This window comes from Chamaea fasciata, unplaced genomic scaffold (assembly GCF_029207755.1).
Source record: "Chamaea fasciata isolate MVZ Bird 193981 ecotype frontalis unplaced genomic scaffold, bChaFas1.0.hap1 SCAF_4, whole genome shotgun sequence".
NCBI classification, from domain to species: domain Eukaryota; kingdom Metazoa; phylum Chordata; class Aves; order Passeriformes; family Sylviidae; genus Chamaea; species Chamaea fasciata.
In genome coordinates, this window is record NW_027094089.1 from 7,349,884 (window position 1) to 7,363,099 (window position 13,216).

The 13,216-nt window shown below is 39.5% G+C and overlaps 1 long non-coding RNA gene across 1 annotated transcript; it reads right to left on the reverse strand.

Moving 5' to 3' along the window:
- Positions 1–899: 899 nt before the first annotated feature.
- LOC136288773 (uncharacterized) lies at positions 900–2,146 on the reverse strand. The gene is made up of 2 exons (XR_010720574.1): positions 2,096–2,146; positions 900–1,443 (listed from the first exon to the last, which is right to left on the reverse strand). It is a non-coding gene; the product is annotated as an uncharacterized lncRNA (long non-coding RNA).
- Between the last annotated feature and the right edge of the window lie 11,070 nt (positions 2,147–13,216).

Here is a 13,216-nt window from a genome sequence, read left to right on the forward strand (position 1 = left end):
CAATTTCAAAAATCAATTTCATAATGCCACGATAAATCAGGACAACATTGATTGAATGTTGGGTGGACCACCCAGCAGCAACAATGGTGCTCTCAGGTTTGGCCACAAATTCGAAGTCCCAGGGTAGGAACTTTATACGGTTTTTCTGCCCTGAGGCAAAAAGCACTGCTGCTTCAATGTCCTTCATTCCTCAAGGGATGTTTTTGAAAGGATTTCCTGAAGACTTGTAAAGAAGTCCAAAAAGAGTCACTGAATTTTCTGTTGGGGCACTTGATGAAATCATCTGCTAGATCCTTGAGTGGCTGCGAAGATGTGACCCACCCATGATTAATGTGCCATTTTCACATTATCTCCTCTGTTATGTTGCAAATGTCATGGTGGCACCTCCAAACTAAGAAAAGACTTTGGAGTTCTTGGAGACGCCCTCAGACTGTCTCCAAGAATCCAGGTTTTTAATTCCAATGTATAAATTTTCCACATACAATTTTAATACACAAATTTTAAACAGTACATCTATTACACCCCCAAAGCATTTGGCATTGTTCAGTATTTTCAAACAGGAAATTTTCATTGACAGCTCCTTCTCCCCACAGATCTCCTATGCCATATGTTTTCTCAAGTCCTGATTCCATCCAGGGCAGGAATCTGACACCAACACCATTGCCATGTGTATCAATGCTTCTTGAAGCAGGGAACCTCTGCTTTCAGATGGATGCTTTCTTCTGATGGCTCCATCAGCCCAGGCCTTCATGGCTTTAACCAGACCACTTCCTATATGAAAATTCTGTTTTGGCTACCTGCAGCATTAAGTGTCACCTTCCTCTCTGCCATACACTTTTGGTGTACTCAATGTGTTTGGCAGAGAATTTTCGCTGATTTCTACAAGAACTCACATTACCAACGTTTTCATATTTTTAATAAACACACCTGTTATAAATGATCAGAGCCAATTTCCAAAATCAAAGATTCATTTAACAAATTTGAAAAGCAATTTCGGAAAACGCCACGATAAACTCGGACAACATCGATCGAATGTTGGGTGAACAATCCGGGAGCAGCAAAGGGTGCTTCTCCGGAGTACTGCCCACAAATTCGGGGTCTCAGGGTAGGTGTTTAATACCATTTTTCTGCCCTGAGGCGAAAGCAAGACTATTACAAAGAACGTGGATTCACCCAAAGAACATGACATCATGCAAATAATAGAATCATTGAAATGTCCCACACCCTGTGAGGGATGTTTGAAAGGGCTTCCTGAGGAATTGAATGAAAGTCCGAAAGAAAAGTCTCTGAATCTTCTGTTGGGAGGCTTCTGCTGATTTCCACCCAGATCGATATCAGATCTTCTGATTAACTGTGAAGATGTGGTCAGCCCGTGATTAATGGGCTGTTTCCCGGTTGTCTCTCCGGCAGATGTTGAGGTAACACCTTTGGACTAAGAAAAGACTGTGGAATGCAAAGAGACACCCTGGAATTGTTTTCAGGAGTTCAGGGTTTTTACATCGCACTGCAAAGTTTAATACACACAATTTTGATACACGAATTTTATTACAGTATACCTATTACACACTTAACTATCAGCAATGAACAACCAACTGGAAAAATGAGGGAAGTGTACCTACGAAGGGAGGCCACAGGGCAAGACACAGAGGAGGAACTTTTGAAAGCGGACCCATAATTACTCATTAAGCTCTCCATTCCCAGAAACAGCTTGGGTATATTTAATCTAGATGCAATGTTGCAGGAGAGATGAAATTGCCTCCAAAGGTTCCTTCAAGACTTAAAATCCCTTTAAACCCCTCTGCCTGTTAATTTTTCCCTGAAGCTGCACAAGGCAATACCTCGGGACTTTTGTCATTTCAATTCAAGCGAACCGTGGTTTTTGGAAGGGTGAACAAAAGGGTGAACAAAACAGCTTCGGGACAGGTGGTTTCATCCAGGGCAAGGGCCCAAGCCCTATTTAATTCATGTCTCGGTGGCGCCGGGCCCGCGACCCCGCTCCTCCTCCTTGCCCGCCAGGAACGGGACGTGAACCCCTGGTCTCAAGCGGGACACGCCCGCCCGGCCCCGGGCCGGCCCTTGCCCCACGCTCAGGTACCTGGCAGCGGCTCAGCTGCTCCGCAGCTCTTTCTCCAGCTCTGCCACCTGCTGCATCGCCGCCTCCGAGCCCCGGAAACCCATTGCCGAAAGCCTCTCGCCGCTCCTCCTGCGGGGACAGCGAAGGGAGAGGAGGGTCCGCGCGTGGCGGAGCGAGCTCAAGCAGCCCCCACCCACCCGCCCGCGCCTGGGGGAAAAGGGAGCGAATCGACGCCGTGAATCACACAAATGAAAACTTTCCGCCGCACTCACGGCGCGGACGAGCGCCGGAAACCGTAGGGAAGAAAAAGGACGCGGTGCAATGACGTCATAGCGCAACCGCTAGCCCGGCGAGGAGAAGGGGTGAGGGGCACCTTTGACTTCGCCCGTCTGAGCCGCGGGGCCGTGCAGGCGCCGTGCGGGTGGCGGAGGGTGGCGGTGGCAGTGGGAGGTGAGGCGCTGCCAGGTACCGCCGACCCGGCGGCGCAGCGCTGCCACTGCCTGCCCCCGGCCCCGGGGCACCTGCCGCCTTCTTCAAGAGCTAGGAGCACCTGCTGTCCAGCGAAGGTGCTGAACGAAGGATGTTGGAAATGCTTGGGAATCCAGCGGATCCCTGCGTTTCGTCAGCCGTAGGAGCACGTGCATCCTGCCGCTGTTTAGATCCTAGGTCTTTGCATGTGAACCGTACAGGTCAGACTCACATAATGTGTCAGGCTAGAAGGGACCCCAGTGGACAATCGGGCCCAGGCTCCCTGCTCTATCTAGCAGGGTCATCCCAGAGCACATTGCACAGGATCGTTCTTGAATATTCCCGGTGAGCAGTACTTCCACAACCTCTCTCTGGGGCAATCAGTTCCAGTGCTCGACAACTGCACAGTAAAGAAGTTCCTCCTCATGATAAGGTGGAGCTTCCTGTGCATCAGTTTTTGACCGTTGCCTCTTGTCCTGTTGCTTGGCACCACCAAGCAGAGCCTGGATCCATCTGCTGACACCCTCCCTTCACAACACTTCTGCACATTGATTGTTATAAGCAGGGCCAGGAGACAAATCTCCTTTTAAACGCCTTTATTAGGACGGCTTTGGGTAGGGAACCCCAGGGGTCGCGCACACCGCCACTGCTCACTGGAGCAAAGAGAAGGAGGAGATAAAACAGCTTTAGCAAGCAATTGACAGAGCCGTGGCTTCCATCCTCACAAGTATCGCAAGAAGGCACAGTTGGGCTTGTTTTCTGGGGGTATCCTGCTGGTAGAGTACTGTTTAAGTTACGGTGATGAGGCGGAAAGGCTCTGACTAGTGGTTCTAACTTCTTTGTTGTTTTCCTCGCCTGGGAGTAGCACTTTTTGTTGCTATAGTGGCTCGTTGTTTCTAGGGGCTTTACTTCTGAGTGGTACCCCATGAGCACTGCACGTGGGGTCTCCTCATTTTCATGTACGCCGTTTTGGGGAGCAGTGGAGGCAAGACCCGACACGAAAGAGGGTACAGTTACAAGGTAGGGGATAAATAACTAGGAGCATTCACAATTAACACAAATGTAATAGATGCACTGTATAAAATTCGTGTATTAAAATTGTATGTGGAAAATTATACATTGGAATTAAAAACCCGGATTCTTGGAGACAGTCCAAGGGTGTCTCCAAGAATTCTAAAGTTTGGGTTTTTTTTTTTTTAGTTTGGAGGTGCCACCACGACATTTGCAACATAACAGAGGAGATAATGTGAAAATGGCACATTAATCACGGGCGGGCCACATCTTCGCAGCCACTCAAGGATCTGATATCGATCGCGATGGAAAATCTAGCAGATGATTTCATCAAGTGCCCCAACAGAAAATTCAGTGACTCTTTTTGGACTTCTTTACAATTCTTCAGGAAATCCTTTCAAAAACACATCCCTCGAGGAATGAAAGACATTGCAACAGTCGTGCTTTTTGTACGAAGTCATGTTCTTTGCAGCAGTCGAGCTTTTGCCTCAGGGCAGAAAAACCTTATAAAGTTCCTACCCTGAGACTGAATTTGTGGGCAGGATTGGGAGGCACCCTTGCTGCTGTCCCACTGCCCACCCAACATTTGATCGATGTTGTCCTGATTTATCGTGGTGTTTTGAAATTGATTTTTGAAATTGCTAAATAAATCTTTGGATTTTGAATTGACTCGTGATCATTTATAACAACAAACATTAACAACGAGTAATCAAACATTAGCAACAGTGATTACTTAAGTAGACACCTGATAAAAGTCTTGTGTTTTGGGGATTTATTCCCCACATTGATGGGGTAATGAGATGTTTCTGGGTGTTCTGCAATGTACTGAGACTGCACCATACCTGAGTCAGATGTCTCATGCCTTTTCCTCTTTGTTTGTTTGTTTCTTTTTTCTCTGAATTAAATAATAACAATTGCATGACAATTGTCAGAGACCTGGGTTTAGGTTAGGTCTTGATAGCATTTTGGGATGCATGAGCACACTTTTTCTCAGACAGGAAGTTTTTCAGATTTATCACTTCCAGAGCTGGGTTTCAGAGCCTACAGCTGAAAGCAAAGGAAGACTTCAAAGATCTAACCCTTACAAATATGTGAAATACTTCAGCTGGTGCCACTATATAAATATACTCTTAAGATCCATATATGCAGAGTACCTGGTTTTGTACTAAAGGATTAAACAGCATTGCGAAAGCAATTCATGTAGCCTACGTGGGAAGCAAAATACTCATAAAAAGCATAGATTTTCCCCCAAACAGATGGAGAAAGAGGTTGAAACATGGTCAGAATATATTTTAGCCTGAAAATTGCATTTCACCAATGTCAGTGTCTTACTACAGGATTATACCTGTTTTTATAGAGAGGTATATTTTCTTTTCCTCTCCATTGTAACTTTTGTATGGTTTCTGGAAAAGTTGCCCTGTACTACTGTAACAAGAAATAACGTTCTGTGTGTGTGTGTGTGTGTGTGTGTGCAGAGAAGCAAGACGGTTTCACACTGTGTGAATTAGGACATATATTAAAATGTCCAATCCTGCCACCTGTTGCCTTAGCAGAAAGATTCCTGCATCCTTGGTGATAGCTGTGCCTGGCAAGTTGTTGTTTTCATCACAGTGATGTCCAGGAGCCCTTCTCAGAAGAAGAGAGTGGCTATAGTACTCAATGCCAAGATTTTTTACGTAATTTTTCAATTAAAATTTTTACTGTTACTTCAAGTGTTATCTGCACAATTATGAATGTAAATGTACAGGTGGGAGACAGCATTTGAGTCTTCTCTGTCCAGTTATATGAAGATTTAAGGAGATTCAACAATTATTGGATCAATACTACATCTCTCCTTAGAACATCCTTTATAATTTTTATAGTTCATCACTCATTGTGTATTTTGTCATCTCATATTTGTGATCTTGCACTTCCTGTCATTAATCTTTGTGTGTTATTAAATGTTCATATGACCATAATGACCATCATTTCAATTCTAACATGTTTACATTTTAAACTTTTTTTTTGCTTTTAGAATCTCCTAGTTCTCTTCTACCATAAATTATCCAGTCACTATGATTCCATGGAGCCTTCACTTTTTCCACATCCCTGCTTTTTAATAGCTGTCTTTTTTGCTTTTCATCTGTTTTGTAATATTTTTATAATTGTCCCCTTGACCGTTTGTTCCTTATTACACTTGGGCAACAAGCAGCTAACCATACTTAAAAAACAATGTGCTTAGATTAACTTCTGAACAACTACAATGACTAAACAGGATTTAAAAACATTTTCCAAGTACAAGGTCATTCAAAGTTGAGCTGAGAAGATTCAGTTATTAGAGGGGTAGGCTGAAAGCTTGACAGAACACAAAACAAAAGACTGCAATTCCCTACAACTTTAGAACCTTAAAAGAGAAATTGTGTATTTACTATTTGTGTAGACACAACATGTTACCACAATGAACTCAAAAGTAACACTCCCCCATAGCAAGATACTTATTTAAAGGACATAATATTTTTGTATATTGTTTAACAAATATCACATTTGTTTTCCTGATATATCATAAGCTTATTCTCTATAATACAGTTTCTAGTTATTAACCCAAACAGAATTCATGATAATTCTTAGAATATTTGAGAAAAATTAAAATGTGGAGTTGGCAAGTTTTGGTGAATTGGGAGACATTGACTTGTATCAGGGTATTTTGTACGTTATATTTCTCCCAGATCTTTATATTTTGGAACCCCTGCTTTTAAAGTTACCAAATCCATAAGGCTGTTTGTTAGGCTAAATTCTTCCAAAACTATTTTCCGTTTGGATTTCACTTGTATAAAATTAGACAACATCTAGTAGAAATGCATTGCACTATTGAAACCTATTTGTTATGGCTTTTACTCACTTACAGTTCCTGTGAATGTTACACAAATACAAGGCCTCCCCAAGTTGCTTTGTGAGGCAAAAAAATATTTTTTGTTTTAATTTTTTTTTTCTTTTTGTCCTTGGGAAATGCCACATCTTTATTTGAAACACGTTCATATTACAAACATGTTGCATTTGCCCCTGATCACATAGTTTCTTTTTTTCTAATTGTATATTTCTTTACCGTACCTTAACATGAAATAAAAAGCTACTCCATCCATTGCGGCAATCCCAAATACTTATTTATTAGAAGTAAAGACATGTAAGTAAGTAAGAGAGCATTTTCATTTCCCTTTAAAAAAAGTCCCTAATAGCATGATTTCAATTTAAAAGTGTTTAAATGTTATACTAGTAAATTTGCATTGCTCCTTTGATTTTTGTCACCAGTAGTTTGCTAGGAAACAGCATCATCAAACAGGTACTTTCTGAAAGATGTTTGTCACCTGCAGTGAACAAAACAAGTCAAAATTGCTGAAATTATTTCCATCCGGTTTTGGCAATGTCCTCAATATTTTAGTAATTTGTATGTTTCTCGAGAACATATTATAACCCTAGAAATATGTTCCATCTTGTTTAGACAATGAATTCAAAACATACTTGCTTCCAGTAAAAGTTTAAGTTTCTGGAGGTTTTGTGACGTAGGTTTGAGTTTGAGTTGGTTTAGTGGCTTTTGCTTGTGTATACATTCACGGCTCTGGGGGACAATCTTTCCACTTCCATGACAGCTGTATATAATAACATGATTATGGTCATAGGAAGAATGAGGATATAACAGTGGAAAGGTCTGCAAGGAGAAATAATATCTGATATTGAATCATCTGCCATAACCAAGACCATTTGGTTGTTAAAAAAAAAAAAAAAAAAAAAAAAAAAGTGAAAAAAGCATTTCAGCAAAATGACACTTTTTGTTTCCAACTACTTGTAATAAAAGATACTACCTCAGACCTCATTTCTACCATTATAACATATTCATATTGAATTAGCTATTTCTGGCAAAGCAGAGCTGGAAAAGGTCAGCATGGAAGCCTAGATACACTGATGTACAGGCCTGGAGTTCTACCACTTGCACGAGTCACTTTTCACTCAATGAAAAGAAAGTGCCATCTTATTCTCTCTCATAAACAGAGAGTAAGATAGCAGAAGTCTTATTTGAACCTGAAAAGACAAGAGGTAGAACCAAGTAACCTCTAAAATATATCCATTTTATTGCTTTAGTTTACTGCATACTTTTCTTGCTTATAGGCTGGGTAAACATTAATCAAAGTTTTCGTACGATATATAGGTTACACTCCCCAGAAAGGCTACATCATGGTGCCAGAGGAGTCTGTAACATGTCCCTGTTCCACTTACCTTTGCCATGCTTCAGTTTTCCATTGTCTTTTGATGAGGTCACAGACCTGGGCACTAGACTCTTCAAGGCAATGAAAAATACAAGCCACTAATGTAATAACATAAAGTAGGGCGTATCAGCTGAACAAAGCACGGAGGAGGTGATTAGCAGTGCCCTGGATGAAATCTTCCCCACCCCGTAGCAGCAGCCAGGAATGGGAAGCCGAGAGGGAGGGGCAGACAGCTGAAGGTCATTAAGAGGGGGAAGCAGATTACAGGGTGGCTGTCCTGGCAGAGGCATATTAGGTTTGTGTTGCAATAAACTGAAAAAAATGGTTTTAGCTGAGCACTGGGAGTTGATTGTTTCATTGTTAATTTGTTTCTTAGTGAAATTGAACCCCAGAAAGGTGCTGAGCTTTAACCTTGCATGTGGTCTGTAGCCTGTATCACATACTAACTGGGAGAGTCTCCTGGTCATGGAAGGGTTTCATGGAAAATGAAGAGCTGAGTTTCATCACCCTGAGAAAGGGTGTGAAGAGTATGTGGCCACCCAGGCTCAGTAAATAAGCCATGATACCCTTGAAACCCAAGGAGTGGTTGCTGACAGGGGCAACACTGTCCATGACCACCCAAACTTTGAGAGTATGCAGGAGACATGGATTGAGACTCTCCCTCACCCTAGGGATTGCAGCTGAGAACATACACCTGCGCATCCTCTAATTGCAGTCCTGCACATGCGTATGATACAAGAGCCATGAATGTGTGCAAATGCCTCAGAATTACCCATTTTTAATACTAAAAACCAGGTTTGCAACAGTTTGTATATTTTAGTATTGGACACTGCTGCACAATGCACTGAAGTAAACTGATAGAATTTCTGACCAAGAACAAATTAAAAGTATAGGTGCTGCAATTAATTAAATCAGAAATTCCGATTCAATTAAAAATTGCTACATTTTGAACCTCTGTCATTCGGAAATAATAAGAGATTTTTGAATAGAAATTTTAAAGTGAATGTCTCAGGCAAGCTGCAAAATTCATGGAAGTATAGCTTACCTCATTTTGCATGACAGAGAGGTTAAGGTGTAGTCAGGCTAAGTCACAGCAGAGTGCACAGCAGTGGCATTGATAAAGCTGCAAATATTAAATAGGGCATAAATCAGAACCCAGCAATGTTTCTGCTCAGAACCGAGCCAAGCCATATGATTTTCAGGTCTTTGTTTAACAGTTCATACTGTGTTAAAAAAAAATAAAGGCCTTAGGAAAATAAATAAATTCAAACAAACTAAGCTAGTAGTTTAGTCAAAAATCATTTGCAGCAATTAAAACACTTTTTGTAGTTTTATCGATGTGCTTAAATTAATGTTATATATAATTTTGCAGACACTAGCTTTTAAAGAAGAAAAAAATACTCTCCCACTCTAAGATAAGGAGGTTTTGACATCTTGTTGTGGTATTTGTCTTGCCTCAATGACCTTGCAGAGTTTTTTAGCTTGTAATTCTGGGGTAAATGTGTGTTTGTTTCTGTTTTTTTTCTGATTTTCAGTTGACCATCAAGTTTAACTTGCAGTTATTTACAATCCCTTGAATTCAGAAACTACTTCAGATGAAGAAGCACAATTCTGTTTTTATTATCTGTGTGCACTGTGGCAGTAGCTAAGAGTTATTGGGAGGGCACTTTGTGCAGCAGTATTTCAGTTGGTAACACTGTTCCCACAAGCACTGTTTGCTATAAATTCCCAGCCCAAGGGAATACAGAACAGATACTGCACATTGCATTCTAGGGTGGTACTGCAGACTCAGTCCAACATGAACTCTTCTTGCAGCCTGAACTCCATCATCACAGTGGGATTCAACTGACTCAATTCACTGAGACAGAGCTCGTGTATTTTGGCAGTGATGCAAAGACGTGCATTTGAACTTTCCTTTCCTTTCCTACTGTGGTTGATTTTAGAGTAACAAAGTCAGACTCCAGATTTGTTGATTTAAGTTTTTAGACACGGTTTTTATTCAACAGAGTTTATTCCTTAAGAGACAGAAAATATTTAAGAATAAATACTACATATATATCCATCTTTAAAAAAATAAATAAAAATTGAAGCATTGTAATGAAAACTGCATTTAAAATTACCTGGAATCATTCAAACCCAACAGATAATTCCTGCAGAAATCAAGTGGGTTTTTAATACTAAATTTTGATAAGTGCGTTTGTTTTGGTTAATTTTCTCAGCAGTTGTACCTTATTAATGTTCACCAGATAAGAAATTATTTAAGCATAGAAAATAATTTAATTATATCTGAAGTTCAGACAGTGAGGGTTTAGAGGATAGCTTTTCATGCTTCCTCATTTGTGAGGTGGACAGGCAGTTGTCAAATCATATTCAGTTTCAAATTTACAAAAAAGCAGAAATAGGATTCTTGCTACACTTTCTTTTCAATTCAAAAGTAAATAAACAACATTCTAATAGAGCGTTAGAGCGGTTTTGCTAAGAATAATTACATTCCTTTTTGGTTTTTTTCCAGAAAATGAAATTTAATTATTACCAGCTCTCAAAATTCTATTGGAAAATCCCTGTTACTTTCCTTAAAACTCCTTCTGGAGTCCTTTGATTACATAAGGATTTCCAGGGTAGTTTCTTATTATGCTTTTAGAACTTCCATCACACAGTATAAAAATATGACCCAAATAGGATATAAGAACTCAAAAACTGAAAATCAAATGTAATTACCTATTAGAAATCACAATTTTATTTTCTCTCTGACCGGTGGTTTTTTGACACTTACAGTAGGTAACACTATATAGCTCTTGAATGTCGCCCTGATTCTTTAGCCTTCTGATGACTGTTTACATATTTCTAGTGGAGTCTCTCACGAATGTAACATAAACAAGTAGATTGTTTTCATTCCAGTCTCTAATGGACTGGTGAACTGACCACTAGGGTCAGAAAGGTGTTCCTCTCATCTACCAGTCCTTGACCAAACTCCAAATCCTATTTAAATCACAAATGATAATAAACTTCCTCTTTCTTTGCTCACCTCTGAACCTGAGTGAGTGTGGTTCTTTTGTGTCCCTACCCGTGACACTTGAAAACCACAGATTAAAAAAGCTAACATGGTTTTATGACCCAAACATTGGTTGAAATATGCTAAATAAAGACTAGTAACAGATGCTAAAAAATTAATACTTTAAAATTAAAAAATTAATATTTTTCATTGCCTCAGTTGTCTGAGCTTACTATAATGTGGTATATTGAGACTGCAAATGATATAAAGGAAATACATATTCCAGACAGCAATTATATTAGTTCATATGTTGATTTTCCTCCCCTTTCTCCAGGGAACGAGGTATACCTGCAGGTAGAACAATATACAGTCTCATGTTGCAAGCTAACTGTACTTTTTTATTATTCTCAGTTAAGTCTCTGTATTCCTAGTGAGTTTCAACTTGACATCTGTCTCCCCTGACTAGTCCTGCATCCTGACCATGTGACTCCTGACCACATAATCTATTTTAGAAGTAGCTCAAAATTATCCAGTTCCTGAGTTGCTCTGATATTCTGCATGAGCTTTCTGGCAGTATTTAGTGATCTAGAAAACCCTTTTTGTTAGTCAGTCTTTTTTCTTTTCTAAGGTATCATTTCTGGGAATCCAACCAAGTTAATTTAGATGTCAGCACTTTGACAAATGACCTCTGAATAATCCAGCAGCAGCTTCAAATACAGTCTTTGCATCCCTGGCACCCTGTGGATGGCTAAGACTTCCACAGATGCTCTTACATGAGGAGCCGAGCAGGCAGCAGCAGGCTGCTTCTTAAAATGTTGTAGCTTTAAGAATTAGATGATAATATTTGTATAATTTCCAGGAACATTCAAGAATATAACTTTGGGTCTATTAATTCTTATTATCTATGTGCATAATTCTGGTTTTGTCTGCTGTAAATATGGAATACTCATCTGGCATTTCTGAGGAGTTTATCTCCTTTTATGTGTTGTGCTAATGGGATTATTTGTATTTTGCTGGTACATTGCAACATTCCTGCAAAATTCCTTGATTTTTTTAAAAAACAGATTTTGGTGCTAATGGAGATCCACTTCATTCTGAAACCTCTTGGTATGACAGTAAACAGAGGAAATGTAGTCTCATACATGAGGGTCTTTCAGCCTGCTACAAGTACTTACTCAATTGCACAGTATTTATTAGAGGGTGGTTCTGACCTCATGCTTCACAAAAAACTATTCTATTATCCTTCTGACATGCAGCATAGGGGAAATAGCTATTATATTGATTTATATTATGGATGAAATGTTGTTTGTGGGTCCAAGGTCACACTTCCACTCCCCTGACTGACTTTGGGAAAACAACATTTTCAGTCATTGTCCTTTTTCTCTCTCCCACCATTGTGTAGTGAGAGGCTGACCTTTCTATTTGAAAATATTTTACAAGATAGCAAATACACATAGGAAACAATCTCTGAATTAGAAGGATGAATTAGAAGGCCTGTATCATCAAATCACACTGTAGAGGCATAAAATAACAATGCTTCAATGCCTGGAGGACACCAATGGAAAGAAATATTAAATCTAAAAGACAGTATTTATGCAAGAAAATTTCAGCAAAAAATAGTAATTTCTCCCAGTAGCTAAAGAAAACCCAGCTATGTGAACATAGGTCTTTGCTTTTAAATAGGATTCATATTTTTAAAACATAGAAATTCATCGCCATGGGAGTTCCAAACGATAAACTGTGCCTGGATACAGAAAAAGATTTAGTATTCCAGTATCTCAGACTAAATCAATAACTGGCATCTTACCTGGTCCATTTTTTGAGAGAACGTGATTTGCTTTTTCTTTGCATCGTGTTAGTGGGTATCTTTTCCTATTGAATAATATCTTTGTATGTATACTGTTTTAAATCTTATTTGGGGATACATTTCCTTTGTACAGATTACATACTTATCTGGGGTTATATAGAGCAGAGTGCTGCTTACAGAAGTGCTGCTACTTGAATCTGTTATTTTCTAGTAACCAAAGCAATAAAAAATAATATGTTTCACTCTTAACTTCACACAAAGATTTGGGTGACTATGCAGCTTCCATCTCAGTTGCAAAATGAAAAATCTGGATTTACACATCTTTATTATCATTCAGGGTGGTAGAAAAAACTTAAAACCATATAACAGAAGGAAAAACAATACCCTCAATTAATGTGATTTTTTTAAATAATTATTTTCATTTAAGTACTGCTGGTTACATTGAATTTTCATAGAAATTATGGTTTACAGAAACAGAATTAATGCAGATTAGTTTGCATTCATGTTATTAATTTGCTCATTTTTTTGCCTTATGTAACTTGGTGATTTTTGGATCAAAACAATAGTTGTCTGCCACTGTGTTAAGTCCCAGTAGACATATTGCCTTTGCCTCCAAGAAAAACCTC